The following is a 24,921-nucleotide window of genomic DNA, read 5'->3' as shown; positions in this document are numbered from 1 at the left end:
GGTGCTGTGCTTTGGAGGAGGAAGAGTATAGTCATGGGAAGGAATGGCTGAGTCACATCTCTCCTCTCTCATGAAGGCCGCCATAGCATGTCTTGCTACTGCTGAGAAGCAACTCCTCCTGCCTAGCCCTCAGAGTAGAGTTTGCTTGCTGATGGTTCTCTCTGTGTTCCTCAGACTGGAACTAAGGGCCAGAAGAAAGCGATGGAATGGAACCAAAAGTTTCTTCATGCGAAGCAGTAGCTATCTCTGGGGAAGCGAGGGTGGCCAACAGCTCTGTCTGGAATTGGCTATTTAAAAAGTGTAGGAGGGGTTAGGAAAAAGCGTGAGATGTGGTGGGAGGCCTGATGTTCATGAAAGGAAACAGGACCAAAATGAATCATGTGCTGCATGCTGGGGAGTAGGGCTCCACGGGGTGTGCAGACCAGATGTGACAATATCAGTGTTATGCTGGAGGGTATTGGTGTCTGCTGGCAAGTGTGTCTTATCCATGGGCAAACACAGGCCTTGCTGAGTTTGAGGTGCATGCTAGCCACCTTTCCTTCAGCCAAATGAGGGAGCGTAGCTTAGTTATAGCTGAAATGGACCAGTATGGCAAGGCTGGAGAAACTGACTCACATGACCAAAGGGGTTTCCCCATGGCGGCAAAATGTAGGGGTTGGGGACCTGATATGGTTGCAACTGCTGGTCTGTATGTGAAAGGGGGTCAGGAAGCAGACCAAGGCTATGTCTACGCTACAAGATTTTTGCACAAAAACGGCCTTTCCACAAAAACAGCAGAGCATCCACACCTCAAGCGTGTTTTTGTGCAAAAAAATACAGTACATGACAGGACAGAGGGCTTTTGCCGGTAGAGTTATTCCTTTCCCCTCAAGGAATAACTCCTTTTTGCACTACAGCTCCTGCTCAAAAAGGCATGTGTGAACAGTCTGCAGGGGTTTCTTGTGAAAAAAGCACAGGTCCCCTGATGGCCATTCTGTTAATGTCAATCAGAGCTTTCTTGCACAAGTGTGTCCATTCAGTGTGAACACCCTCTTGTGCAAAAGTACATCGCACAAAAAAAATCTCTTCCACAAAAAGCTTCTTGCGCAAAACCCCTGGGCTGTGTCTAGACTGGCCAGTTTTTCCGGAAAATCAGCCGCTTTTCCGGAAAAACTTGCCAGCTGTCTACACTGGCCGCTTGAATTTCCGCAAAAGCACTGACGATCTCATGTAAGATTGTCAGTGTTTTTGCGGAAATACTATGCTGCTCCCATTTGGGCAAAAGTCCTTTTGTGCAAAACTTTTGCGCAAAAGGGCCAGTGTAGACAGCTCAGATTTGTTTTCCGCAAAAAAGCCCCGATTGCGAAAATGGCGATCGGGGCTTTTTTGCGGAAAAGCGTCCATGCCAATCTAGACGCTCTTTTCTGAAAATGCTTTTAACAGAAAACTTTCCCGTTAAAAGCATTTCTGGAAAATCATGCCAGTCTAGACATAGCCCTGCAGTGTAGACAAAGCCCTAGTGAGATAAGAGAAAAACCTCTGAATGCGGCCATGACAGGGTGGACAAGGCCTTGGGCCCACAAAGGGGTCATTAGAGAAGTCCTTCAAGAGGCTAGAGTGGCCAGAAGAAATCAGCCAATCAGGAGCCAGGGAGGACTACAAATGGAGCTGGAAAGCTCAGCAGCAGTGCAGAGAAGAGAAGAGCTCCAGGACTGGAGATTGTGACCTGGCTGGAGGGCTGAGTAGCTGAAAACTGAAACTGCAGGCATATGCACTTGACCAGACGGAGGTGCTTGCAGAAGGCGAGTGCCACCCTATTACAGTGGTGCGGTGAGGAAACCAAGAGGGGCAGGCTAGAAAGTTGTGTGCAAGGAAAATACACCCTGTTAGTTGTTCCCTGTTGTGTTCAGGGGAACAGGCCTTTGTACATTTTTTGTTTTAAAAAAAAGCCCATTAGTATTGCATCAAAGAAACCTGTCTAGTATCATCAATTTCTCATCCTAACAGACAAAACCCAGCAAGGTATTGTGTGACTAACCCAGCAAGCCATTGGCAGAGTTGCAAGAATAAAATATAAATCTCTGGAGTCCCAATCTAGGCCTACATCCATTAAGTCACCCTGCCTCTCCTAGTTGGCAGGTACATTTAGTAGAGAGGCTTTCTTGCCTGAGATATTTATGCTCCACGGCTTTGTGGGAGAGGGGGCAGAAAAGTCATGCATTCTACGAGGAGCGGTTCCTAAATGGACTTGAGCCACCAAAGCAGGGGTGCTAAGTCATCCTGAAGTCATTTCCCCCCCCCCAACTAAAAAATATCATGATACATAAAAACCAGTTGCTAACACCAGCTAACCAGATACAAATTGGCTTCATTTGTGTTCCTACCATTATAGCAACAGATGCCTCTGTAAGAAGGAAGCAAACCAGAAACTCACCATGACACCTCCAGCTGGTTGCTCTGGGAATTCGCTTATTTGGCTGGCTGGACGCCTCCCTCTAGCTGTTTCTCTTTGACCACGGCATCTTCTTCTGGACACTGCCCTCCAGCAGTGCCCACTCCAGTCTCATTGCACCTCCTTCGGGGGGGGGGGGGGGGGGGGAGAGGTGTTGTTTACTCTACTGTGCATGCCAGGGTCCTCCCATCCCCAGAACCCCCCCCACTTCTTCTCCCAGGGAACACCCAGTTCCCCTGTACCCACTTTGCCTTAGTGACCCACTGCAGCTACATCTACACTGGCATGATTTTTGCGCAAGAACTCTTTTGCAAAAGAGTTCTTGTGCAAAAACTCTTCCACAAGAGAGCATCTACACTGGCATATGCCTTTGCACAAGAGATGTGCTTTTGCACAAGAGCATTCTTGCCAGTGTAGACGCTCTCTTGCGCAAGAAAGCTCTGATGGCCATTTTAACCATAGGGCTTTCTTGCGCAAGAAATTCATGTTGCAGGTCTACACTGGCCTATTGCGCAAGAACAGTTGTGCAGGAGGGCTTATTCCTGAGCGGGAGCATCAGAGTTCTTGCGCAAGAAGCCCTGATTTCACACATTAGAACGTCAGTGTTCTTGCAGAAGAACTCACAGCCAGTGTAGACAGGCAGCAAGTTATGGCACAAAATCAGCTGCTTTTGCACAAGTTCGCACCAATGTAGACACAGCCTGCCAGTCTTCATCTAGCCCCTGCCTCAGGGGAAAACTGCAGTCAGTAATGGCCACTCATCACTAGCAATGGGGTGTGGACCTGCTGCATCTCCCTACCATGGCTGCCTCTTGCAGCCCCACTAGCTTCCAGCCCTGCAGCCTGGGAGCTTGGTTGGCCAGAGCCTCCCTAGTCCCGCCTGCCCCTGTGCTGCACTATCTCCGGGAAGCCTCCTGCTTCCCTGACAGTCAGGGCCCTAGTGCTCTCTAGCCAGAACAGCAGTCAGTCCCCCCCTCTCTGTCCAGGAGTCCTTTATATGGCCCCCCAGCTGAGCCCTCATCAGCCAGAACTGCCTCAGCTGGGGCTTTGCTGGCAGTCCTTGCTCAGGGCTGGGGTTTTGCCCTTAAAGGGCCAGTGTAGTGCAAATGCCCTTCACAGATCCCTTCTGGGAAAATATTTCTATGAATACGAGGTGAGAGCAAAGCAGCCATTTACGGATTATTTTACCTCATGAATTGTTTGCTGATTGTTTGAGGTTTCCCTTCAGAAGTGCAGTGCTAGTCTTCATGCAGTCTCCTGGGTTTGGATAGCATTATCAAAGGGAGGGGAGGGGGGAAGCAGACTCTTCATCAGTGCTGAAGTAACAAGCTTAATGCTTTAACCCAGGCTATCTAAGTGCAGAATGAGTTATTACTGGGAACAGATGTACATTTATACAAATATAGACAAACACGTCTCAAGATGATACATAGCCCTGCCTCAGTACCTGGCTCTGGACTAGGTGACCAATTAAGGTTACTTCTACCCAATATTTGTCTGATCCATGAAATCCAGTTTGGGCAAGGTCTTATTTGTGTTTTTCTCTAGTATATTGTTTTCTGCATCTTTATTCCATCCTTTTTCTAGTCTTCTCATTTGTCACTGTATGCTGTCTCTTCTTTGATCTCTTTCCATGTCATTTTTCTGTCTTTTTCCTCTGACCCTTTCCTTTGTCTCCATTCAGTTTCTCGCTGCCCCCTCCTTTTAGTGCCTGCCATTTTTCTCCTTCTTTCTCCCTACCTGTGCTGATTTTCTTATTCTTACTTTGTTTTTCATTGACTTTCCCTTCTGTACAATTCCTCCTCTCAGCTTTTTTTCTGTGTGTTTGTATAATCTCAATCTCCCTAGGCACAGCCCTTTCTGCTGGCACTTCTGTGGTAGTGGTATTGGCCTTCCCACGCAGGAACAAGAGATCAGGGTTTGACGGAATACACATAAAAGATGTTGTGTGTGTTTAGACGTTTCCACTTGTGACAGCAGCCAGTTCAATTTTCGCAGGCAACTTGGCTCACGGAGCTCATTTTAGCTGTCACAGCATGGTGCCAGTTTAACTACTGCTGTCCCTCTCACCTTCTGATCTGACCTTTCAGTGCTTCCTAGCCCATCTCCTCCCATGCCGACACATGAAACCACCCCACTTCCTTTTGCTCACTCCATGGTGAGAAGGCAGCAAAAGTCCCCCTCCACTTTGTTCTGAAATTGGGAGGCATTTAATTAAGCAAAAGATGCTCCCATCTCTAAGCAAGAGGGGGAGTGGAATATGAATGCCTGGAGATGCCTATTACAGGGCTTGAGTCTTACACGAGGGGCATGCATCTCACGGGAAAAGACATGATGGTGATGCCATTCACAAAGAGATCATGGAGGGTAGTAACTGGGCACAGAGAAGAGGGTCTGAGAGGCACTCACAGTGGGCTTAACAGAGAAGGCTCTGCAGTGAAGCAGCATATGTGGAGGTGCATATGGGAAAAGATAAACAAGCAGAAGTCACACTGTTTTGTAGATGGCAGATATTACTAGATGAAACTGCATCAGTGGCTTTGATTTCCTTCAGTTTTTCAGTATGCCACTGTTATTTCAGCTCACTTTCAGCTGTACCTTATTCTTCCCCACTCTCCCAACTGCTCCTACGCTTTTCAGAACATGGGTGAAGGGACAGGCGTTTCTCTCAGCTCCTCTTCTTTCTCCAGGCACATCTGCCTTTCCCTTTAAAACTCATCATTGTGTGTGTTTTTAAGAGCTGCCCTAGCAATTTGTCTTGCACTGCCATTTGCTTTGAAGGTACGAAGTAGGCCAATAGCCTGGCTGGATGAGACAACTCCTGTCAGGGATGATCGAGGTTTATTTGGTCCTGCCTCAGGCCTAGACTAGAAGTAATCTCAGAGTCCTTTCAGCCCTACGTTTCTATAAAATACGAAGTTCCTACACCAACATCCTCCTCTGCTCCCGTTTAACACTCACATATATGCCATACATACAAGGGGCATGGCACATTAGGTAGGTTTGATTGGAATAATAGACAAACCCCTAGTATCCCAGAGAGATCTCTAAATACTGCCTTCTGGACTGCAAGCCAGCCTTCGACCAGTAAACTGGAAGCCTAAGAGTTACATTTCCTTCCAGCATAATACCAACTCATTTTGTTCTTTATCCGGCGAGTACTCCATCCATGGCAGGGCCCATACATGGGCAGTCTTACCAAATGGTCAGAGCCCAGAGCAGAATCAGGGTGGTGGTCAGGAGCCACACCACAGATCATAGCCAGAAGCCACAACAAGGTTCAGAGCAGAGTTGGGGCCAGAGTCAGAGGGATCAAACCAGAATCAGACTCATGCCTGGGCTCAAAGCAGAGTTAGTGTGAGGGTGTGGCAACAATGTAAGAAGGCAGGGAATTGGTCTTTCGAGTCTGATGATAAGCAAGCAGTCCAACAAATACCTGCTCAGATAAGGGGTGTGTGGCAGGAACAGGAAGTTGGTCACCTCTTAGCATAAAATTAGCAGCCTGCTGAGCCTGAGTTTGCAGATGTAGCCCCTGTTTGAAGAGTATCAGCTGCAGGCTCCTTACTTTGCCTTGCAATGTGGTGGCATAGCACATAAGACTGTTGCTCACTACCCTAGTGGACCTGTGTTCAAAACACAGCACTAACTTTCAGCAAACAGTGGGTTACACTGTTTTCTATTCACTCATCGAAAGCCAGATGTGAACATGTACCATATTATGATACATATATAAGCTTCAGACAACTCTATACCCTCCCATACCTTGCTCACATGGACAGGGTGTTGGACAGACACTTGACATAGACAGGAAAGGTAGCTATTGGTTATATCACTATACAAAGAAAAACAATGCTGCTGTCATTCATGTGCACAAGAGGGATTTCTTTGTATCACAGTTTTCCCCTTAATGAGGTCCCAACCAGGTCAGGTCCACATTAAAGACAGTCTTCTCCTTAAAGAACTGTGTCTCTTCATGGAAGGGGGCAACATTGAAGGCCCCCTTCTCGGGATCTGATACCTGAGAGGTGCAGCACGGGCTGCTCCCCAGAGACAATTTTTTCCAAATTTTTGGAGGTCAGAACTATCTGAAAAATGGATAGTCTGTTCCAAAGTTTCACAGAGAGCCAACATTTTGAAATTTTCCGTAGAATGAAGATTCCAAATATGATTGATTTGGGACCATCAAACTATTTCGTTTCAGTAAGGACAAAAGGTTTCATTTGCATGAGTTCTTCATAATATAGCAGGATGTATGTTATCTCCATCCTTAAATAGAATGTGCAAATAGAATGTGAACATTTTAATATAAACATTGAAAGGAAATGAACTGAAATGAGGAAAGTAAAACAAAATGCCAAGGTGTTATTGGATTGAAATGAGAAAGATGGGAGGATTGATTTAGACTTTTTTTTTCTTATGAAAAAAATGTCAGCATCAGTATGTTCCTAGGAAACTTTTCGATTTTAGCAAATTTGCAGGTTCTGAGAGACAACTGTGCCAACCAATGTACGGCCTGCCATTGTTGAAGTCCCTCCTAAGTAGAATGGATGCAAGACAACATTCCTCTGTATACATGTCCTTACCAAGGGTGCGTCTACACAGCACCCTAAACTTGAAATAAGATAAGCAATTTGCGCTACACATATCTTATTTCAAATCCATTTCAAAATAGCTTATTTTGAAATTTGGCACATCTACACAGTGCCAAATTTCGAAAAAATGTACTACTTCCAGCCACCCCTTATCCCTCGTGGAACAAGGTTTACCAGGATGGCAAAATAGCGCGTCCATTATTTCAAAAAATATTTCAAAATAATAGGTGGCTTCTGTAGATATGGGGTAGCTATTTTGGGATACCTCTGATATCCTGAAATAGCCGTGCAGTGTAGATGTACCCCAACATTCACAAACATTCATTACTCCCCATATGTTTGGATAACAAATGCATTCTCACTGAATGCGTGCACAGACATAACCTCCCATTCTGCACACTCTGCAGGGGCTGTGTGCTACCAGGCATGGTGGGGAGTCTGCCAGCTTGAATTATGACTGGCATATTGGCACAAATTACGTAATTTACTATGGCATGCAGGCTGGCATACAGTGCCGAGCACAATGTGGACCTCTAGTTTTCTAATTAACAATTGCTCTCCCCTAAAGAAATGTCTGTCCAGTTTTCCTTTTAATTTACAATTTCAAATCCTAGTCTGCCCTTCTGTGGCATTTCTTGCCTGTTTGAAACATGATTTAATATGCTCATTGTTAACAGCTGGAAACTGACTGTGGCAATTTGAGCGGAACTGGCTCCTCCACAGTCTTTTCTTTTTCTTTTTTTTTAAAAGAAAGTCTGAATTTAGTATTTGTAAAAGGGGCACGCAAGATAGCTCTGCAGATTGAAATCCTCTTTCTATCCACAGAAAGAACAAAGCGCAGACAACAGCCATAAAAGCAACCCTGGCTTGGAAGATCCCCTCTCCCAAAAGGGAAGAGGTAACTCAGTTACTGTGGCCTGTCTGGGACTCCCACGGTTTCACTGATGTGGTCAGCCATGTGCACGAGGCACTGGACTGAGGAAGAAAACCATATGCTAGATATTTGAATGAATATTGATGAAGTACAGGGGGACACGGTAAGAGATTTGGTTTATTGGAGCAACACATGAACATGACACAAAAGGCCCAGTAAAGAATCACTATGTTTGTGCCAGTCCTCAGATATATTTGGAGACTGGATGTCCCACGGTCCCTATCTAACAGACTATACCGCTGAAGGGAAGGACCACAGACAATCCCCACTGGTATAAGGCCATGTCTACACTACAGCGCTATCATGACATAATCGTAGGCTATGTCTAGACTGCCCACTCTTGTGCAAAAAAAATGCAAATGAGGCGAAGCGTGGAATATCCCTGTGCCTCATTTGCATAATTAATGAGGCTCCATTTTTGCTCAAAAACCCCCTCTTGCGCAAGAGCCATTCTTCTTCTTTTTCAGGAAGAACGGCTCTTGCACAAGAGGGGGTTTTTGTGCAAAAGCTTCTTGTGCAAAACCAGAGCCTCATTAATTATGCAAATAAGGCGTGATGATAGTCCATGCTTTGCCTCATTTGCATATTTTTTTGCGCAAGAGGGGGCAGTCTAGACATAGCCCTAGAGTGTAGATGAAGCTGTAGAAACAGTTGATATTTTCCCATTGCTACAGAAATACCATCTCTCTGAGGCCTGCTCTACGCTACATGGGAAGGCTGAAGTAAGATATGCAACTCCAGATACATAAATAATGTAGCTGTGGTCGACATATCTTACATCTTGTTTTCACACTATCCACACAGCAGGAGACCAACAGGAGCAAATGCTCCCATCTGCTTCCCTTACTTCTCCTGAGGAGCAGGAGTATCAACACCGACAGGGGCTGCCCTTTGAGTTCAATCTAGTGGGTCTGTACTACATCTGCTGAGGTTTTTTGCACCCCTTTGCTGTGTATCTATGTCCATCTACATTTTAACTGGAGACCAGGCCTAAATCATGCCACCTTTGCTAGAGGATGGGTGTGGTCAGTATCTGTTGTTATGGTTCAGTGACTAATGAAATAAATGCTAATATAAAAACCTAGATGGATACAGAAAAGGAAGATTATTTACCCAATCGATCACAAGAAGAACATCTGCAACAGAAAGTTGGAGGCAGCCAATTTCAGCCAACGAAGTTTTTATTGCCATTTTTTTACAGGAAGAAAACACAAAGTAAAAGCTAGTTGCACACACATGTGCTTAAGACAAAAATGCATAGAGGATTAAGGCCAGATGTGACCATTATCAAGTTCTGCTATGGCCTCCTGAATAGCACAGTCTAAGAAATACCCTGGGAGCAGAGAAAACTGATTTTTATTTTGTGGAGATGGGTAGCGAAATTTAAAAAGTAATGCCTATCAAAGCTTACTTTAGTAAGCAGTTTTGTATCATAATTAAATTTGTGCGCATTTAATAAAATGAGATAAATAAGCTTCTGTTTGGTTCTAAATTTAGTGTTTCCGTTATTAATACAAGCCCTCTATATTTTTGGAGGGGCACTAAAGCCCCCCCACCAAGTCCCTGGCAATTTACACCCATAACTTAAACGAGTGGCTCATGTATCTAGTGTAATTACTTGCTAATAAATGAACCTAGATCTCACACTCTACGGCTGTGTCTACATTGGCCCCCTATTACAGAATAGGCATGCAAATGTAGAACTTTGGAAGAGGCAAATGCGCGGGGGATTTAAATATCCCCCGCGGCATTTGCATTTTCATGGCCGCCACTTTTTTCCGGCTTGGAGATAAGCTGGAGAAAAGCATCCAGACTGGCGCGATCCTCCGGAATAAAGCCCTACTTGCAAGTAGGAATAAGAGATCCTCCGGAATAGGGCTTTATTCCGGAGGATTGCGCCAGTCTGGACGCTTTTCTCCGGCTTATCTCCAAGCCGGAAAAAAGTGGCGGCCATGAAAATGCAAATGCCGTGGGGGATATTTAAGTTCCCCATGCATTTGCCTCTTCCAAAGTTCTACATTTGCATGCCTATTCCGTAATAGGGGCCAATGTAGACGTAGCCTACTAGTTTTTAAACCTTTGCACCATACTATAGGCCTAACACTATCTTAATGAATTAAAGTAAGAATTATAATTGAATTATAGACATGTAGGACTAAAAGGGACATCAGTAGGTCATCTAGTCCACTGCCCTGCACTGAGACAAATATTATCCAAATCTTCCTTGACAGATGTTTTTCTAGCTTGTTCTTAAAAATGATGGAGATTCTACAGCCACTCTAGGTAATTTGTTCTAGTGCTTAACTACCCTTATCATTGATAAGTTATTCCCAATGTTTAACCAAAATCTCTCTGAATACAATTTAAGACAATTACTTCTCATCCTGATGTCAGCTGATAAGGAGTACAATGTACCACCCTTCTCTTGATAAGGACTTTTACATACCTGAAGACTATTATTGCGTTCCTCCTCCTCCCCCCTGCGTCTTCTCTTCCTCAAATGAAACAAATCCATTTTGTTTCAATATTTCCTATTATGCCATATTTTCCAGACCTATTTTTGCCCCTTTCCTGTCCTTTGGGATCACTTCTATCGTCTATGAGATAATTGCTAATGGTTGAGAGATCTTTTTGGTCACTTCCTTATGCATTCTAAGAGATACTTTTAGGGATGACTTGGAGAGCTCTAACTGGGTTAAGACCTGGTCTATACTATGAACTTTTCTTAGTATAACTACATCGTTAGGGGTATGGAAAATCCATGTCCCAGAGTGATGCAGTTATACCGACTGAACTCCTGGAATAGACAGAGCTATGTTAATAGAAGGGCTTCTGCCATCAATATAGCTACCATTTCTCAGGGAGTCAGAGTCCTATATGACAAGAAAAGCTCTCCTGTCAGAATAGGTAGAATCTTCACTAAGCACGACAGTAATGCAATTGCTCAGCAATTTTTAACAGTAGCCTGATCTATAGATTATGTATTAATTGATTACCTAAGAATTTCCAGTTATTGCTTTGTGGGCTGACACATTATTCCCTCCCCATTTAAGACACAGGCCCTGTCACATTCACACTGCCATTCATTATATTTGTTCTCTAATCAATGCTAACCTTTTTGGTGCATGCGGAAACAAAAAAGGCATTTAACACTTTGGCCATTTGTACACTTTATGTTATTGTTGCCTTATTAAGTAATGGGCTTTCTCTGTCCTTGGCCTTCCTTCTGCTTCTTATGCATTTGAAAAATGTTTTCTTTTACTCTGTCCCCCTATCTATTTTAATCTTGTTTTGTGCTGTGGCCTTTCTAATACTGTCCCTGAATGTTTGTGGCGGTGTTTTTTATATCCATCCTTCATAACTGGACCTAGTTTCCAATTTTTGAATGATTTTTTTTTTGAATTTCAGACCATTGAGGATCTCTTGGTTAAGCTGGGGTGGCATCTCATCATACTTCCTGTTTTTCCTACATATTGTGTTTGCTTCTGCGTCCTTAATAATGTATTTTTAAATCAAACTGACAACTCACCTGAACTCTTCTTTACCTTTGTCTTGCTTCCCGTGGGATCTTACCTAACAATTATCTTAGTTTGCTAAAGTGTGCCTTCTTAAAGTCATTGGTTTTTTTGCTGTTTTGAATCCTACTTTTCCAAATCATGAATTCATGTCAGGAACACTTTCATTCAAGCTGCCTTCCACTTTGAAATTCTTAACCAGTTCCTCCTTATTTGTCAGAGTCAAATCTAAAACAGTCTCTCCCCGGTTGCTTGCTTCCCCCTTTTTAATAAAAAGTTATCTTCAGTGAATTCCAGGAATTCATTGCATAATCTGTACCCTGCTGTGTAATTTTCCTAACAGATGTCTGGGTAGTTCAAGTCCCCCATCACCACCAAGAATTGTGCTTTGGGTGATTTTATTATTTTTTAAATAATCCACCTATTCTTCATGGTTATGTGGCCTTTTGTAGATCTCCTCCCAAGACATCACTGTTGGGTTTTGTATCCCTTTTATATTTACCGAGAGACTTTCAACAGCTCTACCTCCTATACTTCAGAGCTATCTTGATCTGAGTTCAACTGTACAGGTCTTTGATGTTCAAGGCAATGCTTCCTTCCTTTTTTCCCCTGCCTGTCCTTCCTGAACAAACTGTAGCCTTCTATACCAATACTCCACTTGTGCATTACCCCACCAAATTTCTCTGATGTCAGTCACGTTGTTGTTGTGATGATTCACTAGTATTTCTAGCCCCGTATATTGTTCATTAGTATGCAGGCATTTAAATGTTCAGTAGGTCGCCCTTCTATATTCCTTCTTGTTTCTCCTTTGTCTCTGCTATAATTGCCCATCTTCCTCTCCACATTCCGACCCTTCATCCAGGTCTCCATTTGCTTAACTTACCTGTGTGCTTTTGTTTCATGCTCATGTCAAACTGAGTTTAAAGGCCTTCTCAGGTTAGTGAGGCTATAGCCAAAGAAACTCTTTTCCTTCCTTGATGGGTGGAGGCCAAGTCTGCCCAGCAGTTCTTCTCAGGTCAGCATCCATGCTTGAGGAAACCAAAGCCCTCTTGGCAAAGGCAGCCAGGCATCACCTCCAGGATGTGTGGATCAGCGAAAACACTACCTGCACTTTCAAATCCCTCAGCCACACTCCCAGAGCCCTTTAATCACTGGATCTGCCCAGGTTCCTATTTGTAGTATCAAACTATCTGGATCATCCTCGGCCTTAATGTCTCAGATACAGGCCTGTGGCAGGCAGCACCTCCTGGAATGCAAGGTTAGGTTGGCAGACAGGTGCCTCTGTCACCTAGAATGGAGTCATTGTTTCCTCTTGGGAACGGTGTAGGGATGCAACAGTGTAGTTGATTAACTGATTAACCGATAGGTGAAAACTTATTGGTTAATGCTATAGACGACACGCATTTCCTTCCTCCTTCCACCAGTAAATTTTTTAGCAGGCTGGCCAGCAACTCAGCTCAGTCCCATTTTATGCCAGGTCTGGGACCTACCCCTGCTGCAGCTCTGCATTTAAAATGTATTAGGAGCCAGGTGGGCAGGCAGCCCGGGACCTACGTCCACTGCAGCTCTACATTTCAAGTATGTTAGGAGCCAGCCAGACAGTTTTAGCTTGCACTGGGTATGGGAGCTCAGACCTCCCAGTGGACAGGGGCTACTGCCACCCCACGCTGCTGCCTCTGTATCTGTAAATGTTAAGCAACAGGCAGCCGGTCCATGAGGGGAGCTGGTTTTTAAACTGGCTCCCCTCGTGGACCAGCTCCCGCCTGGCCCCCCGTGCCGCTGCCTATAACACAGCTCCCAACTCCACCCCTGGGGATGATAGAATAGTTGTGTAACTGATAAGAATTAAGGAGGTTAATCCACTATTCAATTAACCGATATTTAACATCCCTAGAGTGGAGGAGGTGATCCTCCCAGCACTGGAGGTATATGGCTTCTCTTCCTCTACCTTCCTCTTCCCTCATTTCCAGACCACAATACAGGTGTTTTTTAATCTCTGTGGTGGGCTGGGAGCAGGGGTACAGCTCTGCCTACTGACAGCAGATGAGTTGCATCTTGTGAAGGAGCCATTTCCTCCCACTGGTGCCGCTACTGCATCCTCTCCAGCGGGGCTGCTTCCTTAGCCTTGGAGGCCTCCCTATGCAGATTTTCAAAGAATTCTTTGCGTGCACGGATGATTCTCAGCCTCTTTCTCAAGTGCCTCCATCATGGTCCTCTAAGGTGCTACCAGTAGGCGCTTGTCCTACAGGATGGTCTCCACAGTCTGGCTTCCTGTGACAGGGAAACGCAGGTTGCAGTCTCTGCAAATCCACAGCAGGACTGGGACAGAAGCATCCACGCTCAGGTTGTGTCTGGATGCAATTGTGGAGCAGGTAAGAGCAACATTAGCAGTGATACTGTGGCCTTTCTGAATCATGCTGATTTTATTCTTTCTTCCTCCTGCAAGTGCCCATTTGCTGTCCTCTGTTCACTAGCTCCCCTTGCATGCCTAGCATCAGGCTTTTAAGCCCTTTTCCCCTAGGTAAATCCTGCTCCCTGGTTAGCAAACAGGGGAAGAGTAATTGAGGATGATGCTGATGAAGGATCAAAGAACAAGAGGTTAGAACAGTGGTCCCCAATCTTCTGGGGCCACCGGGCGCCCGGGGCGCAAGAATGGCTTGGGCTGACCCTGATCACAAGGCGGGTGCACATAAATGCCCCGGCAGGTGCCATGATGCCTGCGAGCACCGTGTTGGGGACCACTGGGTTAGAACTTTGCTAGTGCACACTCAGCTAGCAGCTCCCACTTCCACACAGTCCCCAAACACACTATCCCCAACAGACTACATTATAAATGTTAAGCAAGTGAAAATAAATGGGTAGTCTAACACTGAACCAAAAGTCACAAATATTGCAAGATGACAAGGATTTAAGATACAGTGAACTATGTCTAATCTGTCAACCATGTCACACCTGTTTATGCGCTGTGTAAGGTGCAGTCATGTCCTTCTCACAAAAAGAGTCTGGGCATTTGAATATCCCTCTTCCCTTATGTTATGACCTGTCCCTTCTCAGGTAGAGCTGTTCACTGTTGCATAATATGGTTACTGCCCACGTGCGACATTTGCTTAAGAGTGAATCAGAGAGCCTTTATTTGCCTTCCAATGCCAGTTTGTGCTAAACAATATATGCGCCTGTTATCAGCATCTAGTATGACCTTTTGAGCACATTAAAATATCTGTAAACATCGCTTTCTCCCAAATCTTTCACAAATGTTAATCTGTCATTGTTTTGTGTTAGTAGCAATTCTATTAAAACACATTAAAGAGAGCCAGACAAAAATGTGAAATTAGTTTAATAAAAAGGTTCAAAGTTTTGAGATTGTTTTCATTTATCAAGGATTTAAAGTGGAGCCATTCAAATTCACTGGGCTTTTTTTATCCTCCTTCCCCTCAAATTGCTATTGAAGATATCAGAATTATTTGGATAGGGAAATGTTTAAATGTATGGGGAAAAAAATTCTGTAAATAACAAATATTAATAAGTTTTGTAAAAGTATTTTGAAAGAATGACTTTTAGCAAAAATATTGATTCCTTTTTATGAAAAGCCATGTTTTTAAAATGAAAACGTTTTATTTGAGAAAAATTTGACCAGCTCTAAGACGAAATACTTCATTCAAATGGTGATAAACGCTACTATATGCCCCATAATTCAAGACAAGGCAGTGAAATCTCACAGGCATAAACACACATAATTAGGATCTCCAACATTTATACAGCTGCCCAGCTGTATTGGGCAAGACTGGTCATTTTCTCCCATTTACAGCTGTGGTGAATTAAGGGGGAGCAGATAGTAGGCACTCTTCCAAGCTCTGCCGGCTAAAGTTACCACATGGGACACTATACACAACAGATTGCGCAGTTGTTCAAACTATGGTCATGTGTGCTCTGCAAAGCCCCTGGGGATGGGATTTCCATGGGCAAGGCTCCTTCTGGATGTGGGGACGGAGAATAAGAGGTGCTACTCTCCCACGGGCCACCCACTCATGGAGCCAAAATGAGATGTCACTCAGGATAATTCTTCCTTTCCTTTTTTCCCCCCTGTGCATGGATCAGTAGGCAGAGCATTTAAAAGTCAACTCTTTGAACTATCTCTGGGCACCTGAGCTAGCACCCCCAGACAATGACTCACACTTCTCTGAGCCACTGTTACAGGCTCTCTGGAGACATTGCGGCATCTCTAAGTTTCAGTTTCACAGTTTGAAGATTCTCTTCAAACCTGTAAGGGTTAGAAATTGTTTGTTTTTTTTAAATGAAAGGGTGGAGTCTGGAAGACAAGGCAGCAGACTGAAAGAGGTAGTGGTGTTATAAAGTGGCAGGTGCCCCCTTTTATACAACCCTGAGCAAGCCCGGTTTTACACAATGAAACTATAGACACATTCTGGCCTTGACTTACAATCTGTGCAATCCCTGGTACTCTAATGAGATTGTTCCTGCTGTAAATTTGATTGCAATGGGAGTTATACCTAGGACATGTCTACAGTGCAATAAAAGACCTTCCATACCTCTGTGGCAGGTCTGGGTCCCAGATCAGCTGATTTGGGTTCACGGGGCTCTAGAAAAGGGGCTATACAATTGCAGTGTAAACATTCAGGCTCCGGGTGGAATCTGGGCTCTGAGACACTGTGAGGGAGGAGAGTCTCAGGGTGTTGGCTCCAGCCTGAGTCTGGATGCCATGTTTAGCCCTGAAGCTCAAACCCAGGAAGCCCCAGTCAGCTGATCCTGGTTCTGAGACTTGATTCCACATGTTAGAACATAAGAATGTCCATACTGGGTCAGACCAACGGTCCATCCAGCCCAGTATCCTGTCTGCTGACAGTGGCCAATACCAGATGCTTCAGAGGGAGGGAACACAACAGGTAATCCTCATGTGATCCCTCCCCTGTCACCCATCTCCAGACAAACAGAGGCTAGGGATACCATTCCTATCCCTCCTGACTAATAGCCATTGATGGACCTAACCTCCATGAATCTATCTAGCTCTTTTTTGAACCCTTTAAAGTCCTAGTCTTCACCACACCTCTGGTAAGGCGTTCCCAAGTGTTCTGCAATGCTGATATACCCTGAGTCCTAATACAGACCTGCAGACTCACACTTGGCTTTAAAGCAACAATTGGTAAAAAGAAACACGTTTCTTGTGCTGAAGCTATATATGCCAAATTCCAAGACAAAGACACTTTTTAGCATATACTTTTCTAGCCACAATTTTTCCAAAATAACTTTTTCCAAAATCTTGATTTTTGGGTGTCCAACTTGAGAAACCTTAAAGGAACTTAATGTTCAGAAAGTGCTGAGAATCCACACACTGAAATTAGGCCTCTTCAAGTCAGACATACAACATTTCTTGTCACATTTGAAGAGCTTAACATAGTGTCTGTAATCCTAAATTAACCATGTGATAAGGTATATCAGGTGTTCATTACCCCACCCCACCAGAGGCCTTCCTCCCATAGCTTACCCCATTCTATGAAGCTAATTTTTTGTAGAACATTGAGCTGGGACCTCCATGATTTGCCTCTAGAGCAGCTTCCAGGATCATCTCTTGGCAGAACCAGAGAGATTTCATCCTCCAGGGGTTAGAAGGGACAGAAACAGGGAAAAGACAATCAGACCAAGAAGGTAAGATAAAAAAGGGCAGGCTGCTTCTTTCAAAGGACAGTTTGGGTAAGGCTATGCCAAGGAAGGCTACACCTGTCTTAACCTCAGACATCTGCCTTGGTCAGAGATCTCACTGGAAGTACTTTGGGCTAAATTGGCCAAAGATTGTTTTACGTCATGGAGTTTAATGCCCAAATGGCCATTTTGAGTTGTCAATTTATTTTAGACAACTTAAAATTAAAGAAAGCCTGTTTCATGGCCTGCTGGGATTAAGATGAACCTGTGACTAACTTAAGGTGATTTTCAAAAATAAGACCATAAGCACGGTCATACTGAGTCAGATCACAGGTCATTTAGTCCAGTATCCTATCTTCCAATGGAGGCCAATGCCAGGTGCCCCGGAGGAAATGAACAGAACAGATAATTATCAAGTGATCCATTTCCTGTCTCCCATTCCCAGGCCTGATAACCAGAGTCTAGAAACCCCATCCATATCCATCTTAGATAGTAGCCATTGATGGATCTAACCTCCATGAATTTATCTAGTTCTTTTTTAAACCTGTTACAGTCTTGGCCTTCATAACATCCTCTGGCAAGAAGTTCCAAAAGTTGACTATGCATTGTGTGAACTTTTGTTTATTTTAAACCTGCTGCCTATTAATTTCATTTGGTGACCCCTAGCTCTTGTGGCATGGGAAGGAGTAAATAACTTTTTTTTATTCATTTTCTCTACACCAGTCATGATTTCATAGACCTCTATCATATCCTTTCTTAGCTGTCTCTTATCCAAACTGAAAAGTCCCAGTTGTATTAATCTCTTTTCATAGGGCGCCATTCCATGCCCTAATCATTTTTGTTGACCTTTCTTGAATCTTTTCCAATGCCAATATATCTTTTCTGAGATGAGGTGACCACATCTGCACACGGTATTCAAGATGTCTAGAAAACATGTCTTATGAGGGAAGACTGAAAGAATTGGGCTTGTTTAGTTTAGGAAAGACAAGACTGAGAGAGAGGATGATAGCAGTTTTCAAATATCTAAAAAGATGTTACAAGGAGGAGGGAGAAAAATTGTTCTCCTTGGCCTCTGATGATAGGACAAGAAGCTTAAATCACAACAAGGGAGGTTTAGGATGGACATTAGGAAAAACCTCCAAATTGTCAGGGTGGTTAAACACTGGAATAAATTGTCTAGGGAGATTGTGGAATCTTCATCACTGGAGATTTTTAAGAGCAGGTTGGATAGACATCTATCAGGGATGTTCTAGGTCCGTGTTTCTGAAAGTGTACCGTGGAAACACTTTCAGAAACACTTTAACTGGCTGCCCCGGTTTGTTTATGTACCAGCGCCACGGCCATGGAGCCTCGCGGCTCCCATTGGCTCAGTTTCATTCTTTGCAGCCAAGTACACTTTCAGAAACACTGTTCTAGGTAGTGCTTGGTCCTGCTGTGAGGGTAGGGGAGTGGACTTGATAATCTCTTGAGGTCCCTTCCAGTTCTAGTGTTCTGTGAATCTATGTGGCCATCCCATGGATTTATAAAGAGGCAATAAGATATTCTCTGTTTTATTATATATTCTTTTCTTAACGATTTCCAGCATTCTGTTTGCTTTTTTGACTGCTGCATATTGAGTGGATGTTTTCAGAGAACTATCCACAATGACTTCAAGATCTTTCTTCAGTGGTAATTGCTAATTTCGACTCGATCATTTTATATGTATAGTTAGGATTATGCTTCCCAATATGCATTACTTTGCATTATCAACACTGCAATTCATCTACCATTTTATTGTCCAGTCACCCAGTTTTGTGAGATTCTTTTGAAGCTCTTTGCAGTCTGCTTTGGACTTAATTATCTTGAGCAGTCTGGTATCATCTGCAAATTTTGCCACCGCACTGTTTAACCCTTTCTGCAGATCATTTATGAATATTTTGAATAGGAGTGGTCCCAGTATGGATACCTGGGGGATACCACTAGTTACCTTTCTCCAGTCTGAAAACTGATAATTTATTCCTACCCTTTGTTTCCTGTCTTTTAACCAGTTACCAATCCAACAGCAGCGTGGGCCTGGCTACCACTTCCTGCAGTTCCCATGCCCAGGAACAGTGAACCAGGGCTACTGAGAGCTAAGGGGTTCCATGACTGCAGACACTCAGGTAAACATAGCCTCTAGCAGCTTGCTAGAGGCTCACTCTGATGATCCACGTGCAGCTTGATTCCCCATCCTTGAGTTAAAGGATAGGTTACAAATGACAATTAGTAGTTCTCCAATTTCATATTTGAGTTCCTTGAGAACTCTTGGGTGAATGTCATCTGGGCCTGGTGACCTATTGCTATTTAGATTGTCAATTTACTCCCACGCCTCCTCTCATGATACCTCAATCTGGGACAGTTCTTCAGATTTGTCATCTAAAACAAATGGCTGACGTTTGGGAATTTCTCTCACATCCTTAGCCGTGAAGAGCGATGCAAAGAATTCATTTAGATTCTCTGCAATGGCCTTCTCATCCTTGAGAGCTCCTTTAGCCTCTCAATTGTCCAGTCTTCCACTGGTTGTTTAGCAGACTTCCTACTTCTGATGCACTTAAAAAGCAATAGCAAATCATTCTGAATCTTTGTCTAGCTGTTCTTCTTGTTCCTTTTTGGCCTTCCTAGTTATATTTTTACACTTAATTTGCCAGATTTGGTAGCAGCCTTCAACTTCCTGAAGGGAGGATCCAAAGAGGATGGAGAGAGGCTGTTCTCAGTAGTGACGGATGGCAAAACAAGGAGCAATGGTCTCAAGTTACAGTGGGGGAAGTCTAGGCTGGATATCAGGAAAAACTATTTCACTAGGGCCGTGTCCACACTCAGGGGTTCTTTCGAAAAAAGTAGCCTTTTTTCGAAAGAACTTCCCCTGCATCCAGACTGAAGCCGCGTTCTTTCGAAATTATTTCGAAAGAACGCGGCTTTTCTTTCGATGGCGGTAAACCTCGTTTCACGAGGAAGAACGCCTTCCTTCGAAAGTTCTTCTTTCGAAGGAAGGCGTTCTTCAATGTAAAGAGGCCGTCTTCGAAAGAGAGCATCCAGACTCGCTGGGTGCTCTCTTTCGAAAAAGCGGATTTCCTCTATCAAAAGATCCGCCTGCAGTCTAGACGCGATCTTTCGAAAGAGGCTCTTTCGAAAGAAGCCTGCAGTCTAGACACACCCTAGGTGGGTGGTGAGGCACTGGAATGGGTTACCTATGGAGGTGGTGGAATCTCCATCTCTAGAGGTTTTTAAGTACCAGCTTGACAAAGCCCTGGCTGGGATGCTTTAGTTGGGGTTGGTCCTGCTTTTGGCAGGGGGTTGGACTCGATCTCTTGAGAGCTCTTCCAGCCTTAGGATTCTATGATTCTATTATTTCTATTTTCCTTGCTAGGATTTAACTTCTGCCTCTTAAATGCTGCTTTTTTATCTCTTACTGCTTCTTTTATTATGGTGTTTAGCCATGGTGGCACTTTTTTGGGTTTCTCTCTGTTTTTTAATTTGGGGTATGCATTTAAGTTGAGCCTCTTTTGCGGTGTCTTCAAAAATTTCCATGCACCTTGCATGGATTTCACTTTTGGCACTGCGCCTTTCAAACTGTATACCATTCATACACAAACTCCCCATCCGCCACTGATACGCAGCCACTTCCGGCATGGAATTTGACAGCTGTTTAACAGAAAGCCAAATTAGAAAGCTTGGAAAATATGTAGAGATTAATAATGGAAACACTGAATTATTCATGAAGTGTCATTTCTGATTTGTGTCAAATGACATATTTGCTTTCATTCTTTCTAATTACCAATACTCCTTTGTGAAATGGAATATCTGGGTGTATTTATTGCAAGTCTAATGACATATTTATATCATGCCACATAATTATCAATTTGTGTGAATAGATTATTACTAGCCCTGAAGATGTTGTTTTGAATTATTTGGAAGTTAGTTATAAGGCTGTAAAATGCAATGAATTTCAGGAGTGCTATTTTAATTAAACAATGTATTGCACTGAGTCCAGTGGGTAATTTTTAGAGTTATACCAGGCATTTTGAATTTATTTTTTTCAAGGCAGGCAAGAGATTATTTAACAATATGAATTAGCCTGCCGAACAGAGTTTAGGTTTATGCTTTTACTTGTCTGATAAGGTCTCAAGTCTGTGATTTGAGTCAGAAAAATTTAGAGGAACAGTTGAAGCCATTTTTCTGTGAAGCCCAGTTCCAGAGCCATGACTTTTGCAGAATAATACCTTATGTTTCAAATAGCCCAGTGCCAATACTGATAACCACAAGAGTTCAAAAATCATGAGGCAGGCCTCAAATAAATTATGAATTTGGTTTAAAAACCATGAGATTGTTCAAAAATAGTAAATTTTGCAGTCTGTTTATTTGCCTTCTGGCTTTGAGCCCTTTGTGTTCACATTTGCAAACTTTTCTCTGCAAACCTATAAAGTTGGAAACTCACTTTTTCGAAAGAAAGAAAGAAAGAAAGAAAGAAAGAAAGAAAGAAAGCTAAGATTTTCACACAATCATATGGCTTCAGGAGGAAGGGCTTTAAGGGTGTGTCTAGACTACAGGGTTTTGTCGACAAAAGTGGACTTTTGTCGACAAAACTAAACCTGCGTCTACACTACCGCTGAGTTCTGTCGACATAATGTCGACAGAACTGAGCAGTTTTGTTGACGCTGGTAAACCTCATTTTACGAGGAATAACGCCTTTTGTCAACAGAGTTCTGTCGACAGAAGGCATTATTGCATCTAAACTGTCCTTTGCATCTACACTGCCATGTCGACAAAGCAGGTTGCTTTGTCGACAGAACTGAATGTAGTCTAGACGCTCTTTGTCAACAGAAGCTTTGTCGTCAGTATCTGTCGACAAAACTTCTGTCAACAAAAGCCTGTAGTCTAGACGTACCCTGTCATACCAAATATCACAAGACATACAAAATGATGAGAGTTGACAATAAAAATAATGAGTTTGGCGGTACTTTAACAAATATATTAGAATATTAGGGTATACGCTTTCATGAGCTACAACTCACTTCCTCAGATACTGGAAAAAAAAAGGAAGGGATGTAAAGATGGGAGTGTGACATCAGTGTTAATGTGGCTCATCTCCAACAATGATGGGAAGTCTCAGAGGGGTATCTGTGTGTTAGTCTGTAACTTTAAAAACAACAAGTGGTTCTGTAGCACCTCAGAGACTAACAAAAAATATTTATAGTATTTGTGAGCTTTTGAGGGTAAAACCCACTTCCTCAGATGAGTGGAGAAAAAAGGCTCTATCTCCCTTTTTCTCCACTCATCCGAGGAAGTGATGAGAAGGTGAGAGTACCTGAATGGGAAATTACCTATTGTAATGTGAGAACTATTCCAGATGTCTATTTAAACCTTGTTTCAGGATGTCACGTTTGCATATGAATTCCTGCTCAGCTGTTTCTCATTGAAGTCTGTTTCTGAAGTTTTTTTACAAGACCAAAATTGTGTGTTCAGGGTACTGACCATGACATTATGCTTGCTACCATACAAAGCACAAATAAAACCAACTGCTACATCTTGGGTGCAGTTAGCTGCTGAGCAAGTATCACAGAAGAATAGTTTGTGGCTCCTTAATCTTAGATCTGGGAGAAGCGGAGGGGGTTGGTTTTGTTTGTTTTTGTAGAGCTGATGGGAATTTGATGCTTTGACATTTTGAAAACCTGTGACTTAGGAAAAAAGTCAATCTTAAAACATTTTGTGAACTGATAACTCCTACTTCCCCCCAGAAAAGTACAGATTAGGACAATCTAAAATGTTTAGTTTCAATAACATTTCAACACATTTTGTTTAATTTTCAACCTCCTGAAATGTTTACCTCCTTTTTTTAGTATGTATTCACTAACATTTCTAAATGAGAAGTCATTCCAAACCATTTTGATTTCCAAAATGTCAAAAGGGGACATTTCAATTTCAATTCCTTTTCTTTTTTCTAAAAATGTTCCAAATCAAGAGATTTGTCAAAACCAATCCCTTCCTGAAAACAGTTACATCTACAATGACTTATTTCATTGGAAAATCCCAGACCCACTTTAGTTATTTGCCATCCCAAGTATAGTCTACTACAATTCAACTGAAAAAACTTTAAAAACCAACAAATAGTCTAGAAGCACCTTAAAGACTAACAAAACATGTAGATGGTATCATGAGCTTTTGTGGGAACAATCCACTTCTTCAGATGAATCGAGTATTAAAAGTCCAGTTCCAAAATAAATAGGGGAAGGGAAGGGGGAAAGAAGGAAGGGAAAAATAGTGAATTAGAGTGTTGGTTACATGAAGCTGATAGAGAAGGTGCAAATTGTTCTTAAGTAATAATTGTTTGGTTGGTTAAGTCATTAGGATGTGGAAGGTAGTGCGCTGGGCAGGTAATGTTTTTATTCATACTGTGACAAGATGAACGGGCGGGGGGGTACGGGACCACCCGTCCCCCCCGGCTCCTGCTCGCCCTGCGCCCCTTTTGCCTTCTGTCTCTGTACCTGTGCAGCAGCTGCTGCTGCCCCCCCTCGGCTTGCTCTCAGCCGGGGCGGGGCAGGGTTCTCAACCCTCTGGTCCACTCACGGGCCGGCAGCCAGGGTTTGCCCTCCAGCAGGCTCGGCCCACGTCGCTCCTCGAGTGGGGGGAACGGGGGCTTCCTCCGTCTGTCCCCGTCCTCGGGTCCCGGGGTTGGATCGTCCCGCTCTGGCGCCTCGGCGGGGGCGCAGATGGCAGTGCGGGGAGCTTCTTCCCTGTCACACACCTCCCCCTCCAGCCCTTTAGTCCCTTCCTCCCTCGCTTCCGCACCCCCACAGCGTGACAAGAAGTCCACGTTGGCGTGCCTTAGTCCTGCCTTGTGCACAACCGCAAACTTATACTGTTGTAAGAACAAATACCACCTCATTATGCACGGGTTCGCCTCCCGCATATTATGCATCCACTGCAGGGGTGCGTGATCAGTTACTAACTGAAACGTGCCCCCTAACAGGTAGTATCGGAGCGCTTCCACGGCCCAGCGCACTGCCAGGGACTCCCTTTCTATAGTGGAGTACATCTGTTCTCGGGGCAGCAGCTTGCGGCTCAGATATAGTATCGGCTTTTCGGCGCCCTCCTGTTGTTGGGCTAGGACCGCCCCCAGCCCCACGTCGGAGGCGTTTGTTTGCACTAGGAAGGGTTTTGTAAAGTCCGGCTGTGCTAGCACCGGGGCTCGGGTGAGGGCCTTCTTCAGTTGCCGGAATGCCTCCTCACATTGTGGAGTCCAGTGCACCTTCCGGGTGGGTCCGCCCTTTGTCAGATCCATTAAAGGGGTGGCTATCGTAGTGAAGCATGGTATAAATCGCCTGTAATAGCCCGCCAAGCCCAAGAATTGGCGGACTTGCCTTTTCGTCATGGGGGCCGGGTGATCTCGAACTGCCTCAACTTTGTCCATTTGGGGCTTTAGTTGCCCGTTTCCCACGACATATCCCAGGTAGGCCACCTCATTCTGTCCAAAAGCACACTTGCCGGGGTTCGCAGTCAGCCGTGCTCCCTCCAGAGTCTCCAGGATTGCCCGAACATGGCCCAAGTGGTCCTTCTAGGATGTGCTGTAAATTACCACATCATCTATATACGCTGCGGCGTATGCGCAGTGCCCTTCCAGGAGGTGGTCCATCAACCGCTGGAACGTCGCTGTGGCCCCATTTAATCCGAAGGGCATGGTCAGGAAGTGGTAGAGCCCGAATGGTGTTGCAAACGCGGTCTTTTCCTGGGATGCCGGCGTGAGAGGGATCTGCTAGTAGCCCCTTGTGAGGTCAATGGTTG

The 24,921-nt window shown here is 44.1% G+C and overlaps 1 long non-coding RNA gene across 2 annotated transcripts in view; it reads right to left on the bottom strand.

Annotated features, from left to right (window-relative positions):
• LOC106732052 (uncharacterized) overlaps positions 1–24,921 on the bottom strand; it is a 92,782-nt gene that overhangs the window by 51,278 nt on the left and 16,583 nt on the right. Inside the window, exon 1 of one of the 2 annotated variants that reach the window (XR_012900889.1) lies at positions 16,970–17,545. The exons of the other annotated variant lie outside the window; for it this stretch is intronic. This is a non-coding gene — a long non-coding RNA (uncharacterized LOC106732052). Of the gene's footprint in view, positions 1–16,969; positions 17,546–24,921 lie in introns of those variants that run through there. 2 annotated transcript variants of the gene reach the window in all.

Source organism: Pelodiscus sinensis, chromosome 2 (genome assembly GCF_049634645.1).
Source record: "Pelodiscus sinensis isolate JC-2024 chromosome 2, ASM4963464v1, whole genome shotgun sequence".
Taxonomy (NCBI): domain Eukaryota; kingdom Metazoa; phylum Chordata; order Testudines; family Trionychidae; genus Pelodiscus; species Pelodiscus sinensis.
The sequence above is the reverse complement of the archived record's forward strand: the minus strand, read 5'-3'. Positions and strand labels throughout refer to the sequence as shown.